The sequence below is a fragment of the Petaurus breviceps genome, unplaced genomic scaffold (assembly GCF_028583685.1).
Source record: "Petaurus breviceps papuanus isolate PSGF00001 unplaced genomic scaffold, PetGlider_PUasm1.0 90644, whole genome shotgun sequence".
NCBI lineage: Eukaryota > Metazoa > Chordata > Mammalia > Diprotodontia > Petauridae > Petaurus > Petaurus breviceps.
This window is the reverse complement of record NW_027187298.1, coordinates 5,345,596-5,362,056: the sequence shown is the minus strand read 5'-3', so window position 1 is coordinate 5,362,056 and position 16,461 is coordinate 5,345,596. Positions and strand designations below refer to the sequence as shown.

The window sequence follows — 16,461 nt, the reverse complement described above, 5'->3', positions numbered from 1 at the left end:
ATGGCTAAGAGGGAAGCCTTCCTCTAACAGAAGCAGCAACAGTCAACTGCCTGTGGAAAAGGAAAATGGGTAACTCTGGCTAAGTACTGACTAACAGGCTCAGAATACAGTAGCCTTCTCGGACCTTCCTCCCTCTGATCTATGGTATAATGGGAGGAGCAGTATAGGAGCAAGGAGACTTGTCGTGTTTACTCTCTTAATGTATTTCTTCATCTGTAAAACGAGAGGAGTTAAGCTGTTTGAAACTAAGTTCCTTCCAACTTTAGAGGGTAATGACCTTATGAACATTTATTAGAACCAAAGTATTACAAACATCAAACTATATGACACTTGACCTCAAGGAGGTTACATTCTAGGTAAGGAACCTGGGCAGACAAATATATTAAATAACAATAATATGATTCAAACTTTTATTTCCCACAGGCATCTCAAACTCAGCATGTCAAAATAGAGCCCACTCTCTTCCCCCCAAAATCCACCTCCTTTTTCTCAACTTCCCTATTATTGTTAAGGGCACCACCATCCTTCTAGTTACCCAGATTTACATCCTTAACTCTTCCCTTTCCCTCATCCCACATTACCAATGAGTTAACAAATTGCATCAAACCTATTTCCACCTTTCTCAAATATGTCCCTTTATCTCCATTATCCAGCCACCACCACTACCACCACTCAAACCATAGTCACCTCACAGCTAGACTATTACAATAGACTTAACTGGTCTCTGTGACTCAAGTCTCCCCTCTGGCCAATTTGTTTTATACACAGATGACAAAGGGGTTTTCATTAAGTACAAGTATGACCATGTCACAACCCATTCACCCCCACATAATCAATAAATTCCAAGGACTCTCTATTATCCTTAAGATCAAATACAATTTCCTCTTTCACTTTTGAAGATATTCATAAACTGGACTCCAATCTACCTTTCCACTTTTGCTACATGTTATTTCCCTTCACATGTACTATGGTCTGGCCAAACTGGGAGGGGAGAGGAGAGAAGGAGGTCAGTCCTGCTGCAACATATGAGTCTTCTACTCCTTGAACTTTGTCAAAAAGAGATCAGCAGAAACACCTTAGTGACCTCACAAAATGGATCACACAGACAAGGCTGAGGGAAATGACATAAATTCCAAGCCCCTGGAAAAGACACTATTCTCAATCTCTGCAAGGGCGCTTCCTTGGACAGCCAGAGTATCGCTGTGCTTCAATCTGCCAATGGAACCTGACAGACAAAAGATATTTCTAGGGAATTTTCTCTTCCTTATTCCTCAGGTTGACCATGGCCCACTGAGAAGAATGGGAAGAGGGTTTGAGGGTGGGCAGAGCAAGGAAGAGAAGTTATCTCATTGTCATCCTTGTAGAATATTACAAGATAGGTCCTCCTCAAAAATACATCCAGAGGTATCTTTTATTTTATTTTACAATCAGCAACTGCTTCTACAAGGAAAATAATATCAATGGATTTTTTTTATTTAAAAGGATGTTAAGAAAAGCAGATGACAGAACACAAATTATAGCCAAGTAAAACAGGCAAGTTTATAAAATATATGGTTTATTATTGTCTGCAGTGTTTCACAGACTGGAGATTTAAACCTAAAATAAAGGGATCTGAGGACCTGGGTTCAAATCCCACCACTGAGATTTACTACCAGTATGCCCTCGGGCAAGTTACTTACATTCCCTTGGCCTCCAATTTCTTTATCTGTAATTTGAGAATTGGATAAGGACTCTGAGCTGCCTTCTGGCCCCAGATTATAATACTATGGATTATTCTAGTGCAATTCTCTTCCTCATCTGTAAAGTGAGGGCATTGATGAATTTTAATGGTCATTCCAGCTCTACATTCTAAGATCCTACATGATTCAGAGCTAGAGCTCAAATCCAGGTGTTATCATACTAAATCAAATGGTCTGACAGTTCAGCTAGCTGAGTCTCATAGAATACCTGGACAACAGTATACTGGCCTACCTGCATCTGCTCCAGCCTCCTCTATCCATGAAAAAAAAAACCCATGATCACAACATTAATAACTCCTATTTCGTTCTTTACAATAACTGAGTGAAGTAACCAATCAATAATTCAAAAAAAATTTATTAAGCATGATGCAAATATCATCCCCAATTTTACAGAAAAGGAAATTGAGCCCCATAAAGGTTATATGTCTTGTTCTAACTTGCAAAGGTGAGGCTGTAGCCAAGTCTACTGATTCTAAAACAACTGCCATCTTGGTTCCATGTTATAATAGCTAGAATACTAAAGGAAATAAGGGCATAGTAAGGAGATTAGCTATTCTGGGAAAGACAACTGTACTATCACACAGCCATCTTTTTCCAGGGAAGATTAATGACAATCACTGCTTAGAAGAGGGAAAGAGGATATACAAGACAACACAAATTTCAGGAGCCAGAGAGAAACCACAGCAGGCAAAATGTGCAAGTGGAAGGCCGATTTTCAATTAACATAGCTATGACTTCAAGGGGATGTTCAAAGCAAGACTGTTCCAAGTTGCATACAGCAAGCATATCATTGAAGATGCATTTTGTTCCAGAAACCAAATAGTTTGTTTGAGGATTAGCAGCCAGAATGCTTCACTCTCATGCATCATCTCTCATGAATCAGACATCCCCCATAACATGTAATTGGGGATATTTTTGAACATTTGATAGGCTTTTAAAAAAAGAAAAAGGAGGGAGCACTCTCCTAAAAGCATCTTATTTTGTACAAGTTCCAGAAGGTCAATAGTAATGTAATATTATTTTAGAAGGACTCTTGGACTCTACACGTAACCAGCGTTTAAGCATGCCGATAATAGCTGCACACACAGTTCTGTTCCAGTATGTGGTTAGAGAAGTGGACGGACAAGAAATGTAGGAAATTTTTTGCATAAAAATAACCTGTGGTTTGCCTCTTTGACAAGAATCAATCCCCTGTGACCAAACAGTATGTCCTGCAGAGAAGGCAGTTCTCCACATAGAAGACACTCAACAAAGCTGTGTTTTTTTACAAACCCTCTCAACCCTGGCACCGAATATGAGACATCCAAGAGACTTTCCCATTGCTAACAGTAACTCTTGGGAGGGAAAGTACAGACAGTACCAGAAGTTTACATACTAATAGCCATAGTTAACCAGGAATGGGAAGGGGAAGAAGTAGGGTAAAGGGGAGTGGCAAGCAAAAACTTATCAGAGATAAAGATGCTATTCAATTTAAGAAAATTCTTTTACATAGAAGCAGGATACTGTTTCACAACTAGTATGTGAAGGAACACAACATAAACTTGGCTAGAATATGGTCTTAGAAAAGTTGCTATTAGAGGAAAAGCAGCAGACAAAAAAGAGATGTTAGGAGACCTTAGATGTTAGTAGTTAGTAGGTCTGTCACTAACTAGGTCTGTGATCTTTAGCAAGCTATGGTACAGTTTTGTTTTTGCTTAGTTGTGTCTGACACCTGACACCATCTTGACAAAGATACTGAGTGATTTGCCATCTCCTTCTCCAACTTATGCTACAAAAGAGGAAACTGAGGCAAACAGGTTAAGTGACTTTCCCACAGTGACACAGCTAATAAATGTCTGAGGCCAGATTTGAACTCATGAACATGTATCTTCCTGATTCGAGGCCTAGCACTTTATCTACTGAACCACCCAGCTGTCCCAATGGTGCAACAGGAAAAAAATTTTATTTGGGATGAGAAGATCAGGACTCCACTCCAACTCTATCTGGTCTAATCTTAGGCTGTCCCAATCCTACCCTACCTCCATATTCCTCATCTATAAAATGATGAGGCTAAACTAAGATAAGGTAAAAGTCATTCTTGACTCATAAGCCATACTAAAAAAGGTGGTGAGCCAGATTTTGATCATAAGCCATCGTTTATTGATCCCTGAACTAGATGATTTTTATGGTCTCTTCTAAGCCTGAAATCGTATGATTGTGTGCCTGTTTATGGTGGCTAAGATAACTGTGTTAAATTGAAGGTGCCACAATTGGAGGACAGTGACAAGGTGGTGATGGCAACAAACAAGCATTTATTAAGAGCTTATCATGTGCCAGGCATTGTGCTAAGCTAAAAGGGCTGGAGACCAAACCATTCATAGAGACTGATAAAACAAGAAGCATTGAGCCTGGAAAAGAGAAGATTAAGTAGACAAGAAGGGATTAGATAACTTTCTTTGACTCTCTGGCTTTGGGGAAGGCAGTCATAATCCTCAAGCATTCCTTGTGTCTCATTTCCTTATTCAGTACTCACCTCTTAAGGAGACTTTCCCTCAGATTTCCTGCTCTTCTCAAATCCCCAAAACAAGGAACTCAAAAGAGGTCTGGTCACAACCAGGTTTGATTTTCTGCTTGAGTCTGGGCTGGATCCCAATTAGGCCCATAGCCCATTGTCCCTAACTGAGTGTTTGACTAATTCCTGGCATCTGATGGCCTTTTCCTGACAGGATATGACAGTACTTCCTCTTCTCCTTTTTTAGTCTGTGGGCCATGTGTTATCATTCCAAGAACCTTAAGGAATAATTCATCTAATAAAAATTACTACAAAAATTTTACCACATGAATTTTTCTTCCTTGTTAACTCTGTGGTTTATGATATCCACTATATTCTACAGAGCTTCAACTAGCCTTGTATAGATTATCCTCCCCAAACCTTCAATCTCTGATTTGGGGAGGATTTTCCTCTCCTCTTCCTTATGTCTAGGGCTTATTAATTGCACCAGACCTTTGCATAACCTTACATTACAGAACAAGTTAACTTCACATGCCTTTAAAAATAAAATTGCTTTTTCTGGCATTAAATCAGTTCTTCCAGAAGACCTTTCTGAATTTCTTTTACTTATGAGAACTAAATGATACTGTAGGCAAATCTAGACCACTGGAGTGGTCAAAGAAATAACTTTCAAAAGAAATACAAACTGTAAAACCTGAAAATATATTCAAAATATTAGTAATCAGAGAAATAAAGATTAAAGAAACCCTGAACAACTTCTTGCTCCTATATGGAAAAATGCATTGCAGGAAGGGCTATAGAAAGACAGGAATGATAATTAACTACTGGTTAAGCTATGATTAATTATTACATATCACTTAAACATTACATATCAATATAATCATTATTTAACATTATATATTAACATACACTAATTATAATAACAGCAATAACAATTACAATTACACCTACGTTACAGGGTTGTTATGAAGACCAAATGAGATGAGATATACATGTAAGACACTTTGCAAACTTTAAAGTACTATAAAATTGCTAGCTATTATTAGGTGTTCTAGAAAAAAAAAATTGTAATTCTGCCACAGCATTTGCTAAAATGTTAATATCTTTTGACCCAGAAGTATATCTATCCCTAGCTTAGTGCCTGGTACAAAGTATGCCCTGAATAAATGTTTATTGATTGGCTGATTATACTGTAAGAAAACTTCTGACTGAAAGATCCATATTTGTGAGAATGTTGATAGTAGCATTATGATAAAAATCTGGAAGGAGCTAATGTAGAACATAGGAAAGAACACTGTTTGTAGAGTCAGAGAATCTAGGTTCAAGGGCTACCTTTGAGGTTTACTAAGTAACTGTTCAACATTGGACAAATCACTTAATTGCCCTGGGATTGAAATTCCTCATCTATAAACTGAAATGGACAAACTAGATGGAATCCAAAGTTCTTTTCAACACTTGATGTACAATCCTATAATATATGTGTGCAATTATTGGGGATGGCCGAACAAATTAAGGTATATAAGAGTAACATAATGGTATAAGGAATGTCTAATGTGAATAATTCAGAGAAAAATCTGAAGAACTATATGAAGTATTGAAAAATGAAGAAAACATACAAAATGATTACAGCAACAAAGCTACATTCAAATAGGGTCCAAAAAGCTTTAGTATAATTTTAATCCTACATTGCTGATAAATTAACTAGTCCATACACCACCTTACTCTGTTTCAAAAAACCTTGCATTACTTCTCTCACAGTGAGTTTAAAAGGAAATTACTTTGTAAATCTCAAAGTACTTTGTAGCTATTTGTTGTTGTTATTATTATTTCAACTTATCTATTTCTCTTGTAATTTTCAAGATTTCCTCTTTTCTGCTTGTTTTCGGTTTCTTTGTTGAGTTCCTAATTTCTTTAAATGCATATACAGTTCATTAAAATTCTCCTTTTCTAATTTGCTAATCTATGTTTTAGGGATGTATTTTTTCCAATAAAGACTGCTTTATTTACATCCCAGAAATTTCATTACGTTGTCTCATCACAAGATCTGTTCTTTGACCCACTAGTTATTTAGTACTTCATTATTAAGCCTCCTTTTGAGTCTTTGGGTTTTATTTTTGTTCTTAAACTTCTTACTACTTTTATTGAATGATGTTCTGTAAAGGATGTGTTAAGTATTTCTCCTTTTATATGCAATTTCTCTGTGCCCTAATAAACTGCATCATTTTTGCGTTACGTCCACACTGTGCTGAGAAAATATGTATATTTTAGTGGGCCCATTAAGAAGGGGACATAAGTATTTTAGCTATAATTTCTTCAACATTTTGTTCAATTCTATATTTTCTTTCTGCAAGATTTGTTGTTATTGTTTAACTTTTTTAAAAATTAAGTTCTGAGTGCCTGCATAATACTTAGGGCACTATTTGGCTCTAAAACTGTAAGAGAGATTCCTTTAGTCTTTTCCCCCTCATTTGAGTGAGGCTATTAAGCAATTATGATAATTTATGAAATTAACTCTAAGGATTCCTAGGCCTCTGAGGAATTCCAAGTCTTTTAAATCACTTCACAGTTAAACTCTCTATTTGTATTCCCAGTGCTTGGCACACAGTAAGGACTTGATGAATCTCTTTATATTTATTCATTCATCTATGGAGGCTGAAAGAATGATCCATGTCAATAATGAAGAGAAAGATTAAGGGCAATGGTTATTTTTAAATGGGGAAGGCCTGCCTTGATCATATATACAAGAAAAACCAAGTGGACAAAGAATGCCAATTGCTAAACTATCTTATACAGCAGGACTCAACCTATAAAGCTTGCCCTTCAGTTGGTAAATGAGACAGGCAGTTCAAATGGACTAGCTGGTTCCAAAAGAATCCTAAGGATTAGTATTAGGCTGCTTTTAAGAGATTTTTAAGCTTCTTTAATATTCCAAATCTGTTCCCATCACCAAAGGTTGATATTTTTAATGTTCATATTCTCCCTTTGAATGGAACACAAAAGTCTAATTCCAAAGAACTGAAAGTGACTATCACACAGAGGGCAATGAGAGGCAGGTGGTAGGCATGAGTATCCTGTAACTTTAATGAATAAGTAACTTTGAGGAAAAAGAGGAATGAAAGATGTCTTCACTGAAATGTATATTAGGAAGAGAAAATGAGCAGGTCATAAGGAAAGGGTGAGGGTAGGCTATACCTTAAATATATCAAGAGAAGTAGAGAAAGTACAATCAAGTCACCCCCACACCGATTGAATAAACTCCAGGTATTCCCTATCGTTTCCAGGATCAAATATAAAATCCTCTGTTTGGTTTTTATAACCTTTTCGAATCTTTTATGCCACACAGCAAAGGTGTCAAACTCACCTGTGGGTCAAATTCCTTGGGGCCCTGAACCAGATAAAAATGTAAATGGGAAACAGTTAATAAAATCAATCAAATACAACATAAGTAATGTTGATTTGTGATTTTATAAGTCAATATGTCACAGGGATTCCTATGACCCCAGTAATGTTAGCTTCCTTGCTGGTCCTCACATATGACTCACCATCTCCCTACTCCATGCATTTCATTGGTTATCTCCCATGCCTGGAACTCTCACCTTCCTCTCCACTGCCTCCTGACTCCACTGGCTTCTTTCAAGTCCCAGGTAAAATCTCATTTTTTTATGGGAAGTCTTTCCCATTCCTCCTTAATGCTAGTGCCTTCCTTCTAAGATTTAGATCTAAAATTTAGATCAAATGTCTCTGTCTTATTTGTACACAATAGTTTGCCTGTTGTCTCTACCCCATTAGACTGTAAGCTCTGTGAGAGCAGTGACTATCTTTTGCCTTTCAATTTGTCCCCAGTACTTAGTATGATGCCTGGAACATGGTGAGAGCTTAACAGATGCTAGATGACTGATGCCTTATTTGATACACTCTCCTTTTCCATATCACATAACTTCTCAACTTTTGCTTCAAAATCTCTCTCACAATGTTCATTTCCTCTCTATTTCTAAAGACATCGGCCTAGTTTGAAGTCTTCACTAGTTTGTGCCTAGATTACTTTAAAAGTCTCCTTTTCATAGATTTAGAGACTAGAGAGCACCACTGAGGTCATTTAGCAGAAATTTCTTCTGTTTTTATACTTAAGGAAATTGAGGGCCAAACAAGTTAAACAACTTGGATAAGATCCCACAGGGAGCAAGTGTCAGAGTCAGCATTTGAACCCATATCCTCTGACTGTAAATTCAGCATACCTTCTGAACTATGCTGCCTCTGTCCCCAACTATCCCCAAATTAATCTCCCCAAAGCAAAGCTCTGGTCACATTACTCCCATCAGAAAAACACCCAAGGCTCCTAATTGCCTATGAGATTAAGTCAAGAATCTTAAGTCTTCAATACAGACAAACTGGTACCAAATTACAATCTTTTCTATCCCTCTACTTCCTTCCTAATACACACTGTCCCACCAGAGCTTAAACTTATTCTGGGCTTTCCAGATATGTCTTTGCTTATACCATTACCCCTGCCCAGAAAGCCCTCCAATCCCTCTAATTATTAACCAATATAATCTTCATGAGTTTATTTTAACTAATGCTTCTGCCACTCATTCAAACATTTAGATCAAGTGAGGTAGTACCTGCACTCAGAAGCTTATGTTCTATGAACAAGTACAAAATTCTTATGAATAAAATACAAATTAATTTCAGATGAGAAAAACAGTCACTCTGGGAAAAAATAAAGGTCTCCTGGCAGAAGTGGCACTTGAGTTTGTACCTTGAAAGAAGCAAATGAAGGTCTGTTCCACATATGGGGGACAACCAAATCAAAGGCACAGAGAAGGAAATGGAACGTGTACAGGGAAGAGCGGGAAGGCCAGCTCAGATGGAAGGCAGACTATGTGAAGGTGACTATTATACAATGAGCCTGAAAACACAGGCTGGAGTCCTACTGTGAAGGACTTTAAATGCTAAACAGGTGAAGTAGAATTTTTGTTCTCCAGAAGGAGGAAAACAGTGTACCTTCTTACACAGATGAATTAGGGGGTTGGAGTTGTGCCTTCAGAAAGTCAATTTTGCAGCTTTAGAGAGGAAGACCAATTAAGAAGCTATTGTAATATTCAAAGAGGTGATAAGCACCAGAAGTTCTGTGAGTGAGGAGATATTTTATAGAAACAGAATGAATAAGACTAGGAAACAAACTGGTTATTAGGGGTGAGAGGAGGAGGTGAGAGAGAGGGAACATGACTCCAAAGTTGCTGTTGGAGCACACAACAATTAGTAAGGGAGGCCTGAGGAATGAAGAGATTATTTGGATTAGAACAATCACTGAAGGAGGGTATAACAGAATTAATTAGAAAAGAGTCATCAGATTGTCTTATGGAAGTCAGTCTCTCAGAGACAGGATATCAAGATTGCATAGGATCCAAGTGTGATAGTTCTTTAAAGGGGGCAGATAAAGGGGGTACCTCAAGATCATCTTTTAGTGAGGCATGAGTGGCAATAGAATGATAAGGGGAAAAGGGTATAAGTGAGTGTTGAAAGTTAACAATAGAACCAAACTTTGGAAGGGAGGAAAGCTAAGACAGAGTAGGCATGATGGCCTTGAGGAACAATGAGAAATAGAGCGATTTCAGGTTAAGGTGGCAAAAATAATAGGTTTGGAGGGGGTAAAGGAAAAGATGAAAGTATGTGGTGGAAAAGAAGAATTGATGGAAGCTTTCTCTGACCATCCTCCCTCATAATAACCTCCTTTTTAGGTTGACAGAACTTTAAAAATTGGAAAGACCAACTGAGGTTATCTAATTCAATACCTCCATTTTATTAGATGCAGAAATGAAGGCCTAGACAAGGGATGTGTTCTTGCCAAAGCTAACACAGTAACAAATAGAACTGAGATTTTAACATAGTTTTTCTGACTGAAAATCAATTTCACTGGCAAGAGGAGTTGCACAAATATTTGAATTGTTTTAATTACAAAAAATCCTAAACATTACTTTTCATCAAGGCTAGAACAAACAATCAGGAAGCTTATAGCAAATATGAGCAAGCACTGGCCAAAATTCCCAGTTTATAAGACAGAATACAAATGAAAAAAAAAGTCCAAATAGCTACAAAAAAACTCAAGAGACCAGGGAACATAGTGGGAAAAAAGTGATGATTATGGATTTTTTTTTAGTAATCTCATCTGCCATAGTGCCAAGAGCCTGGTCTTGTATCCTTACTTGTTCCCATTTTTAAAAAAATCTTACTTTTCCAAAACCAGCAACAAAATAACAGCAAAGAACTGTAGCAGACAATGTTTTAAAATTTCTTATTGGTAAAGCTTCAAATGACCCTTGATATAGAGGTCTATTAGCTAATCACATATTTGCATGAGGCAAGCAGAAAAGTATTACACTTTGACAGATGCTAAAATTCTGCCAAAGCAAAACTCGTCCTCTACCCAAACTTTCACTTACATCAAGATTATGTTCCAAATAAAAATTAATCTTACAAAGTCACTTCCAGACCAAGCTACAGTCAAACTCACACTAGAGTCAAGTTGTACTAAGAACCCTTTTTATGGCAGGGGGACTGGATTCTCTTATGATTCTGAAATTACTTTAGAGTTGTTGGAACCTGAGATAAGGACAAATTCTCAGAGCATTGGAGAGGGAAAATACCATGGAATGAAAGAAATTGTGCAATGAAAATATCACAAAATCAGCACCAAGGCTGGAGATGGCATTTTTTAGAAGTTATTTTTTTTCTTTCCTTTAAACTTTTATATCAGAACTGGACCAGAAACTGATATTTCACTGGATCAAAAATTGGAGACGAACAGAACAAACATCCTCAAGCTGTAAACAGTTAGCTGTTCAAATTTCGGGTGAGAAGCTACAAAATAAGAGACAGACTTGTATTGGATTAATAAAAACAGACTTGGTATATCTCAAATCTGAATCAAACCTTTAACACCAACAGGCCAGTTGTGTTACCTTGAACAGGTTGCCTGGTTTCTTCAACTCTCAGTTTCTTTAGTTACTTAAATTGTCTACTACCACACAATTGTTAAGAAATGAGTATTTTGTTAACATAAAGATGCTAAAAATGAAAGGTATGATAAGGAAAAAGGAAAGGGGGGAGTGGAAAGGAAAGGGCAAAGGGAAAGGGGAAAGGGAAAATAGAGGAAGAAGGGAAAGGGGGAAGAAAAGAGGAAGGGAAGGAAAAAAAATCTGAATGCTTTATAACTGTAATGACCAAGGCTGGCCCTAAAGAAAAGTTAAGAAAATGCAGCTCCATGACTATGATGTAAAAACACATGCAATCAATAAAGATCAATAAGTTAAAAAGATGAGAAAATGGAAGCTATTACTACTTAACATTTGTGTCAGGAGTATAGGTAACTAGAAGAACATTTCACTCTCTACTTTGGAATCCTCAGTTTCTTCATAAATGCAATAAGGAGATTTTAACAAGACTATGAATTATGATCAGTGAAGTGACTAACCACAATTCCAAAGTGTAAATGATGAAGCATGCTACCAAACTCTTGAGAGAGAGGTTCAAGTGGCAGAATGAGATATGCATTTTTTTAAATTACCAATACAGAAATTTGTTTGACTATTCATATTTACTACAAAGGTGAAATCACTGAAACCAATAAATAGGGTCTGAAGCTGATAGATCTTGGCCTTGTCAGAGATCAAAACTGACTTCTGGTAGGAGACTACCAGAGGAGATGAAGACAGAAATGTCCAAGCAGCCCCTGAAAATATTGAAATCCACATTCAATGGCTACAATAGAGGGCGGAGTCGGGAAGAAGTGCTTAGGGATCAACAAAGGTCCTAATGTCAGTAATCTCTAATATGTAGTCAGGATCTATGAGGGCTGAACATGGGTATACAAACTATTCCACTATAAGGAAGACTGAAAATTTAGAAGAAACTATGAAGATAACCTCTATCAAAAACAATTAAATTGAAAAGCTATTCCTCAATAATCATTTTAAAAATAAAACTGAAAACCAGACAAAAAACCTAGATATCAATTTTCAGGAAAATTGGTCTAATCTCCTAAAACTAGAGATCAAAGTAAAAACAGAAAGAATCTACCAATTATCTCCTGGAAGAAATTGCAAATTAAAAGCACATAAAAATATCAGTCAAATGCAATGCTTCCAGATCAAAGAAAAAATAATGAAAACAAATAAAAAAGAATTCAAGTATCAAAAAGTCAGAGTCAAAATCACACAAGCCTTTGCTGCAACTATGATAAAGGAGAGGAAATCTTAGAATATAATATGCCAAAAGACTAAAAACAGAATAAGATCTTGAAAACCTGGTTATAATCACCCAGGGGTTGGTAGGGGGGAATGCACTTTTTAATCTATCAAAAGACTTTCAAGAATTCCTGAAAAAAAAATGGCAGTGCTCCAAACAACCTTAGAAATTCTGAGTAGAGAAGTGAAACCCAGAAAGGTATTTAAGTGCATTGGGAAAATTTTAAGAAGACAAATAACGATCAACTGTTGATAGTCAAATAGAGGAAAAGAGGTAAGTGTTCCTTCAGTATCCAGTTGTTTTCAAGGATCACAGTAAATGAACATCAACTTAGGACCAGGGAACCATTATATTTCATATCTGATTTAAAGAAAAGGAAAAAAGAAATAGAAACAAGAATGCAGTGGGAAAAAAATGAAGAAAAAAGCAGGAGGGATTCCCTCTTTCTTATCTTATTTCATTAAGATATGCTAGAAGAATATGAAAATAAAGAAGTGGGGTTTGGGAAAACAGGCATCTCAAGATCTTTGCTCTTATCTGAACCTAGTAAAGGAAGGTGGCTTATTCACACACACACACACACACACACACACACACACATACACACACATACATACACACAGTTTCATGTATAAATGCATTAAAATCAATATGGAAATAGATGGAGTCAGGGAGTGGGCAAAAAGAGGCTTAAGTAGCAGGGACTGAATTGGTGAGGGAAAAAAACAAGAATAACAAAATATAACTATAGAGAGCAGATCATAAAGCAGGGTCTAAAAAGTGAGAAAGTGTAAGAACCAATGTTTGGAGTCTAGATTTGGTGAAAGGGGTGGAAAATGAGTAGGATCATAGCACTTTCATTATAGATGACTATTATCAATCCCATTTCTTTTCATTCCCCTACATTAATCTTTGTAAAAAAAAAAAAAAAAAAAAAAAAGAAAAAAAAAAAAAAAAAAAAAGTAAAAATAGAAAAAAATAATAAAAAATCCATTTCTTTTTATTCCCCAAAAATAAACTTTTAAAAAAAAAAAAAAAAAAGGATAGAGGAAAACAAAAGAAAAATAAGAGGATATGATGGAGAAACATAATTAATAGTCATAACTATGAATATGGAAAAGATGAACTTGCTCATAAAACACAGCATAGCAAAATGAATTACAAAGCAGATTCAAACAACCTGTATCTTACCAAAAAAAAACCTCACTTGAAACATTGACAAAGCATTCAATATTCACACAGCCCTAAAATGAGTGCCTAGAAAAGAATTTATCATGCCTCACGATTCAAAAAAGTAGAGACAAAAAGCATGATCTCAGGCAAAATGAAACTAAAAAGAAATGCATTTAAAAGAGATAAACAGGAAAACTATATTATGCCTAAAAGAAGCATTAGTAACAAAAAATATCAATGTTTAATATGTATGAACATAAAAAGCTCAACACTCATGTACATAAAGGAAAATTTACTAAAGAGAAATAGACAAAATTATAATGCTGAGGGACCTCAACATGCCCCTTCAGATCTAGATAAATTTAACAGAAGATGAAAAAAAGATAAGAACCTGAGCACAGTTTCAGAAAAGTTAGATATTATAGATCTATGGTGATAACTACATGGAATCAAAGAAGAACATGTTTCTCCAGTTTTGCACAACACCTCTACAAAAACTGACCATCTGCTAAAAGATAAAAAAAACTGAAGCAGAAATAAAAATCACATTCTTATCTTATCACAACGAAATAAAAATATAATTAATGAAGGGAATCTGAAGAGAACATTCAAATTTACAGACTAAATAATACAATCCTTAAGAATAGCTTGAACAAATAATAAGTGATAGAAACAGATTGTTTTAAATAAAGTTACATGAGGCAACATACCAAAAATTTGGGGATGCAGCCAAAGCAGTCCTTGGGGAATAATTTACTCTCTATATACTTTCATCAATCAAAGGAACAACAGATTGATGAATGTGGTGTACAACTAAAAAGAAAACTCAAAAAGCAACCAATCAAAAGTACCCAACTAAACACAAAAATAAAAATTCTGGAAATCAAAGAGATAAAATTGAAAAACAAAATTATTGAATTAACAAATAAAGCTCAGAGATTTTTCTAAACTAATAAAATAGCAAACCATTAGCTAATTTGAAAAAGGAAAGAGAAAAACTAAGTTGACAAAATCAAAATTGAAAAAGGAGAATTTTTAGCAGAAAAAAATGACATGAAGGAAATTATTGGAACTTTTTTGGCTAATTATAAGCCAACAAAACTGATAACAAATGTAACAGATCACTTATGAAAGAAGAAAATATAAAGATTAACAGAACAAGAAAATTTAAATGACCTAATCTCAGAAAAATAAATTTAACAAGCCATAAATGAATTAACAAATGAAAGAACGGGGAAAGGCTGATATAGTTATAAATTCTCTCAAACATTCAAATAAATATTGATGACTCTATCACAAGTTTTTTTTTGCAAAAATAGAGAAAGAAGACATCCTACCAAAGTTCTTCAATGAGATAAATATGGTCCTGATTGATACCTAAACCAAGGAGAGATAAAGGAGAGAAAGAAAACTATAGAACAATATCTCTAATGATGACAGATGTGAAATCATCAAATCAGACATTAGCAAAGAAGCCCCAGAAACACATTTGAAATATTATATAATATTTAATATATATTATTATATTACATATAATATAATAATTATTATATAATATCATATATAATATGATCAGATTGAGTTTAAACTAAAAAAAATCAGGGTTGGCTCAATATTAGGAATATTATAAACATAACAGGCTATATAAAATGACAATGAAAAAGCCTGTCATATCAATAGATATAGAAACTTTTTGAAAAAAATACAACCATTTTATTTTGAAACACTAAAAGCATAAAAAATGGGTAGATCTTTCATTAAAATGTTAGCCAGTATCTAAAATTAAATGGTATCATTAGCTGTAATAGGGAATTATTAGAGAGAGGCCTTTGCAATAAGATCAAAGGTAAAGCACAGATGTTTGCTGCTATTCCTATTATTTGATATATTTATGAAAATACTAGCTATTGCAATAACATAAGATCAAGAAATTGAGAGAATAAGCACAAAGAAAAAACAAAGTTATCATTATTTCTAAATGATACCATAGTTTTCTTCGTCTATTAAAAACAATTAACTTAAAAAATAAACAATATCAGTAAAGCAACTGGATATAAAATGAATCTACTAAAAGCATTAGCCCTTCTATATACTGCCAATGAAACCCAGCAGGAAGAGATTTTTAAAAATCAATTACTTTCAAAATAACTCAAAAATATAGCCAATATTCAGGACTCAATCTACTAAAACTCAATCTCAAACTACTCAATCAGGAATTATATTAATTCAATTGCAAAATACTCTTTACAGAAATAAAGGAAGCCCTAAATAATTGAAGAGATATTAATTGCTCATGGTTGAGTCATGACAATATAATAAAAACGATAATATGATTTAGAGATATATTGTCATACCAGTCAAACTTAATAAGTTTTTATGGAATAAAATAAAATTCTATAACAAAATTCATCCAGTGGAATATAATGTGATCAAGAACCTCAAGAGAAATAATGAGAAAGAGAAAAGTAGGAATGAAAGGAATTTACCTGATATCAAATTGTACTAAAAGCAATAGCCACCACAATTATTTAGTACCTCTTGAAAAACTGAAAGTTAACTAGTGGAGTAGACTGGGTGAACAAGATCCAGAAATACTCAACCACCGTAGCAAAGTATTCTAGGAATCCAAGAATATCAGCTACCAGGGAAAGGATGCCTTTATGTGATAAAATTAAACAAAGATTTTAAAAATTGCTGGGGAAACTGGAAAGCAATCTGGCAGGATATAGGTCTATACTAACATCTCACACCATATACCACAATAAATTCCAAACAGATACATAGTCATTAAAGGCAATATTATAAACAAATTAG

The 16,461-nt window shown here is 35.0% G+C and overlaps 1 protein-coding gene across 7 annotated transcripts in view; it reads right to left on the bottom strand.

Moving 5' to 3' along the window:
* Positions 1 to 16,461, bottom strand: part of RNF144A (ring finger protein 144A) — a 161,557-nt gene that overhangs the window by 119,269 nt on the left and 25,827 nt on the right. For 2 of the 7 annotated variants that reach the window (XM_069064785.1, XM_069064783.1), the window contains one exon: positions 14,985 to 15,024. The exons of the other annotated variants lie outside the window; for them this stretch is intronic. The gene's annotated coding sequence lies outside the window, so the exon portion shown is untranslated. The remainder of the gene's footprint in view (positions 1 to 14,984; positions 15,025 to 16,461) is intronic. 7 annotated transcript variants of the gene reach the window in all.